The sequence below is a fragment of the Oryzias latipes genome, chromosome 3, assembly GCF_002234675.1.
Source record: "Oryzias latipes chromosome 3, ASM223467v1".
Lineage (NCBI taxonomy): Eukaryota > Metazoa > Chordata > Actinopteri > Beloniformes > Adrianichthyidae > Oryzias > Oryzias latipes.
The window spans coordinates 9,603,713-9,610,215 of record NC_019861.2 but is presented as its reverse complement, the minus strand read 5'-3'; positions in this window follow the sequence as shown (position 1 = coordinate 9,610,215).

The following is a 6,503-nucleotide window of genomic DNA, read 5'->3' as shown; positions in this document are numbered from 1 at the left end:
GGCGGCTTTTCTATTAATTTTATCTCCATAGCAACCATTTTATGTTTGGGTCGCCTGGGGATGACGAACAGATTGACGTCAGTTTCAGACAAATCGGAAAAAGTAAACCTTTGGACGTCCTTAGCAACGAAGTTTGTTTGCTAACCACGCCCAAATTCCATATATGTCCAGATCCAGTGAATTTCAATATGTTCAGTTCCAGCCATGGATGAAGTTTATTGCAATATTTGCTTCAGATTTTGTCATAAAATGGCCACCAAACAGTAGTTTGTGTCGACATCCCATAATGATTTCTAAACGTATTTTATAGTCCAAAGCCTTGTGATCATTTAAATGTTTGAACGGTGTCTCTAGTTACAAGTATGTTGAAGTTATAATGGTTGAAAGAAACAAAGGTTTGCTAGGATTTTTTTTCAATGTATTTCAATGAAGCAAAAAATCCTGAAATATCCTAAAATATCTTAAAAAGTACAAGGATTTGAAAAACCAAAAGTCATAGCAGTAATAAGATGAAAGAGCTGAACATTTTAAAAGTTGAACGGTTCAAATAGGTTAAAAATTGTAGGAGGAGTTAAGTGCCGAAAAACGGCGGAAGATAGCATAAGAGGAAAACAAATGTAACACTAGAAGGAGCTGCATTTCCAGAAGAAAATGCAGGGTTGAATGCTGTACTGCTGAATGAAAGCTGAATTAGCTGAAGAAATGGCTTAACTGTACTGGAAAAACCTTGAAAAGTTAAAGGTGCAAAAGTCCTAGCAGGAATAAGATGAAAAAGTTGAACATTATAATAGTAAAATGGCTAAAATAGGTCAAAGTTTGTAGAAGGAGTTAAGCATTAAAGCTGAAATTGTTGAAAAAATGGCTGAATTGTTGAAAATTTGAAGATGTTGCTAAAATGGCTAAAAGTACTAGCATTGGAATCAGCATCATCAACTGACTCCAAAAAACACGTTGTTTGAGAGTATTATATTGGTAAATGCTACATGTTCTAAGTTGATAGAAAATCCACTCTTTTCAAAATGGCGGCTTTTCTATTGATTTTATCTCCATAGCAACCATTTTATGTTTGGGTCGCCTGGAGATGAGGAACAAATCAACGTCGGTTTCAGACAAATCAGAAAAAGTAAACCTTTGGACGTCCATAGCAACGAAGTTTGTTTGCTAACCACGCCCACATTCCTTATATGTCCAGATCCAGTGAATTTCAATATGTTCAGTTCCAGCCATGGATGAAGTTAAATGCAATATTTGCTTCAGATTTGGTCAAAAAATGGCCACCAAAAAGTAGGTTGTGTCGACATCCCATAATGATTTCTAAACCTATTTTATAGTCCAAAGCCTTGTGATCAATTTAACGTTTGAACGGTATCTCTAGCTAAAGGCATGTTGAAGTTACAATGGTTGAAAGAACCAAAGGTTTTCAAGGATTCTCAATGTATTTAAATGGAGCGAAAATCTTGGAAAATCCAGGAATATCTTGAATAGTTCAAAGATTTGAAGGACCAAAAGTCATAGCTGAAAGGAATAAGCTGAAGGAGTTGAACATTGAAATAGTAGAATGATTGAAATAGGTGAAAGTTTGAAGAAGTTTAAAATTGCCTCACATTTTGGCACAAAATGGCCGCCAAACTGTAGGTGGTGTTGCCATCCCATAATAATTTTGAACCTTATGTTGAAGTCCAAAACCTTGTGAACATTTCAATATTTGAACGGTGTCTCTAGCCTAAAGAATGTTAAAGTTACAATTGTTTAAAGAAGCAAAGGTGTGGCCGATGGAGCAAAAACATTGGAAAATCTGGGAATATCCGGGAATATCTGGAAAAGTTCAAGGATTTGAAGGACCAAAAGTCATAGCTGAAAGGAATAAGCTGAAAGGGTTGAACATTGTAATAGTAGAATGGTAAAAATAGGTGAAAGTTTGAAAAAGTTTAAAATTGCCTCACATTTTGGCACAAAATGGCCGCCAAACTGTAGGTGGTGTTGCCATCCCATAATAATTTTGAACCTTATGTTGAAGTCCAAAACCTTGTGAACATTTCAATATTTGAACGGTGTCTCTAGCCTAAAGAATGTTAAAGTTACAATTGTTTAAAGAAGCAAAGGTGTGGCCAATGGAGCAAAAACATTGGAAAATCTGGGAATATCCGGGAATATCTGGAAAAGTTCAAGGATTTGAAGGACCAAAAGTCATAGCTGAAAGGAATAAGATGAAAGGGTTGAACATTGTAATAGTAGAATGGTAAAAATAGGTGAAAGTTTGATGAAGTTTAAAATTGCCTCACATTTTGGCACAAAATGGCCGCCAAACTGTAGGTGGTTTTCCATCCCATAATAATTTTTAAACCTTATGTTGAAGTCCAAAACCTTGTGAACTTTTCAATATTTGAACGGTGTCTCTAGCCAAAAGAATGTTAAAGTTACAATTGTTTAAAGAAGCAAAGGTGTGGCCAATGGAGCAAAAACATTGGAAAATCTGGGAATATCCGGGAATATCTGGAAAAGTTCAAAGATTTGAAGGACCAAAATATCATAGCTAGAATAAGATGAAAGAGCTGAACATTTTCATAGTCGAACGGTTAAAATAGGTGAAAAATTGTAGAAGGAGTTTAACTGTGAACTTCTGAACGAAAAATTCGCCATGTATTTCAATGGAGCAAAAATTCCCGGGAAACCTGGAATATCTTAAAAAGTAAAAGGATTTGAAAAACCAAAAGTCATAGCAGAAATAAGATGAAAGAGATGAACATTTTAATAGTAGAATGGTTAAAATAGGTTAAAAATTGTAGAAGGAGTTTAACGCCAAAAAACGGCGGAAGATACTATAATAATAATAAATAAAGAGAAACAGGAAAACAAAGGGTTGAATGCTTTACAGCATTCAACCAACTAGAAGGAGCTGCATTTCCAGAAGAAAATGCAGGGTTGAATGCTGTACTGCTGAATGAAAGCTGAATTAGCTGAAGAAATGGCTTAACTGTACTGGGAAAACCTTGAAAAGTTAAATGTGCAAAAGTCCTAGCAGGAATAAGATGAAAAAGTTGAACATTGTAATAGTAGAATGGCTGAAATAGGTCAAAATTTGTAGGACTTAAGCATTAAAGCTGAAATTGTTGAAAAAATGGCTGAAGTGTTGAAAATTTGAAGAAGTTGCTAAAATGGCTAAAAATACTAGCATTGTAATCAGCATCATCAACTGAATCCAAAAAACACATTGTTTGAGAGAATCATATTAGTAAAAGCTACATGTTATAAGTTGACAGAAAATCCACTTTTTTCAAAATGGCGGCTTTTCTATTAATTTTATCTCCATAGCAACCATTTTACGTTTGGGGCGGCATGGGATGACGAACAAATCGACGTCAGTTTCAGACAAATCGGAAAAAGTAAACCTTTGGACGTCCTTAGCAACGAAGTTTGTTTGCTAACCACGCCCACATTCCTTATATGTCCAGATCCAGTGAATTTCAATATGTTCAGTTCCAGCCATGGATGAAGTTTATTGCAATATTTGCTTCAGATTTTGTCAAAAAATGGCCACCAAACAGTAGGTTGTGTTGCCATCCCATAATAATTTCAAAACGTATGTTGAAGTCCAAAGCCTTGTGAGCATTTCAATGTTTGAACGGTGCCTCTAGCTGAAAGCTTGTTAAAGTTATAATGCTTGAAAGCAACAAAGGTTTTCAAGGATTCTCCATGTATTTAAATGAAGCAAAAATCTTGGAAAACCCTGGAAAATCTTGGAATATCTTGAAAAGTTCAAAGATTTGAAAGACTAAAAGTCGTAGCTGAAAGGAATAAGCTGAAAGGGTTGAACATTGTAATAGTAGAAGGATTAAAATACGTGAAAGTTTGAAGAAGTTTAAAATTGCCTCACATTTTGGCACAAAATGGCCGCCAAACTGTAGGTGGTGTTGCCATCCCATAATAATTTTGAACCTTATGTTGAAGTCCAAAACCTTGTGAACATTTCAATATTTGAACGGTGTCTCTAGCCAAAAGAATGTTAAAGTTACAATTGTTTAAAGAAGCAAAGGTGTGGCCAATGGAGCAAAAACATTGGAAAATCTGGGAATATCCGGGAATATCTGGAAAAGTTCAAAGATTTGAAGGACCAAAAGTCATAGCTGAAAGGAATAAGATGAAAGGGTTGAACATTGTAATAGTAGAATGGTAAAAATAGGTGAAAGTTTGAAGAAGTTTAAAATTGCCTCACATTTTGGCACAAAATGGCCGCCAAACTGTAGGTGGTGTTGCCATCCCATAATAATTTTTTAAACCTTATGTTGAAGTCCAAAACCTTGTGAACATTTCAATATTTGAACGGTGTCTCTAGCCAAAAGAATGTTAAAGTTACAATTGTTTAAAGAAGCAAAGGTGTGGCCAATGGAGCAAAAAGATTGGAAAATCTGGGAATATCCGGGAATATCTGGAAAAGTTCAAGGATTTGAAGGACCAAAAGTCATAGCTGAAAGGAATAAGCTGGAAAGGTTGAACATTGTAATAGTAGAATGGTAAAAATAGGTGAAAGTTTGAAGAAGTTTAAAATTGCCTCACATTTTGGCACAAAATGGCCGCCAAACTGTAGGTGGTGTTGCCATCCCATAATAATTTTTAAACCTTATGTTGAAGTCCAAAACCTTGTGAACATTTCAATATTTGAACGGTGTCTCTAGCCAAAAGAATGTTAAAGTTACAATTGTTTAAAGAAGCAAAGGTGTGGCCAATGGAGCAAAAAGATTGGAAAATCTGGGAATATCCGGGAATATCTGGAAAAGTTCAAGGATTTGAAGGACCAAAAGTCATAGCTGAAAGGAATAAGCTGAAAGGGTTGAACATTGTAAAAGTTGAATGGTAAAAATAGGTGAAAGTTTGAAGAAGTTTAAAATTGCCTCACATTTTGGCACAAAATGGCCGCCAAACTGTAGGTGGTGTTGCCATCCCATAATAATTTTGAGCCTTATGTTGAAGTCCAAAACCTTGTGAACATTTCAATATTTGAACGGTGTCTCTAGCCAAAAGAATGTTAAAGTTACAATTGTTTAAAGAAGCAAAGGTGTGGCCAATGGAGCAAAAAGATTGGAAAATCCAGGAATATCCGGGAATAAATGGAAAAGTTCAGGGATTTGAAGGACCAAAATGTCATAGCTTGAATAAGATGAAAGAGCTGAACATTTTCATAGTCAAACGGTTAAAATAGGTGAAAAATTGTAGAAGGAGTTTAACTGTGAACTTCTGAACGAAAAATTCTCCATGTATTTCAATGGAGCAAAAATTCCCGGAAAACCTGGAATATCTTAAAAAGTAAAATGATTTGAAAAACCAAAAGTCATAGCAGAAATAAGATGAAAGAGATGAACATTTTAATAGTAGAATGGTTAAAATAGGTTAAAAATTGTAGAAGTAGTTAAGTGCCAAAAAACGGCGGAAGATACTATAAGATACGATAATAATAAATAAAGAGAAACAGGAAAACAAAGGGTTGAATGCTTTACAGCATTCAACCAACTAGAAGGAGCTGCATTTCCAGAAGAAAATGCAGGGTTGAATGCTGTACTGCTGAATGAAAGCTGAATTAGCTGAAGAAATGGCTCAACTGTACTGGAAGAACCATGAAAAGTTAAAGGTGCAAAAGTCCTAGCAGGAATAAGCTGAAAAAGTTGAACATTGTAATAGTAGAATGGCTGAAATAGGTCAAAATTTGTAGGACTTAAGCATGAAAGCTGAAATTGTTGAAAAAATGGCTGAATTGTTGAAAATTTGAAGATGTTGCTAAAATGGCTAAAAGTACTAGCATTGGAATCAGCATCATCAACTGACTCCAAAAAACACGTTGTTTGAGAGTATCATATTGGTAAAAAGCTACATGTTCTAAGTTGATAGAAAATCCACTCTTTTCAAAATGGCGGCTTTTCTATTGATTTTATCTCCATAGCAACCATTTTATGTTTGGGTCGCCTGGAGATGAGGAACAAATCAATGTCGGTTTCAGATGAATCGGAAAAAGTAAATTTTCAGACGTCCTTAGCAACGAGCTTTGTTTGCTAACCACGCCCACATTCCTTATATGTCCAGATCCAGTGAATTTCAATATGTTCAGTTCCAGCCATGGATGAAAGTTTAATATCAACATTTGCTTCAGATTTTGTCAAAAAATGCCCACCAAACAGTAGGTTGTGTTGCCATCCCATAATAATTTCAAAACGTATGTTGAAGTCCAAAGCCTTGTGAGCATTTCAATGTTTGAACGGTGCCTCTAGCTGAAAGCAGTTAAAGTTATAATGCTTGAAAGCAACAAAGGTTTTCAAGGATTCTCCATGTATTTAAATGAAGCAAAAATCTTGGAAAATCCTGGAAAATCTTGGAATATCTTGAAAAGTTCAAAGATTTGAAAGACTAAAAGTCGTAGCTGAAAGGAATAAGTGAAAGGGTTGAACATTGTAATAGTAGAATGGTAAAATAGTGAAAGTTTGAAGAAGTTTAAAATTGCCTCACATTTTGGCACA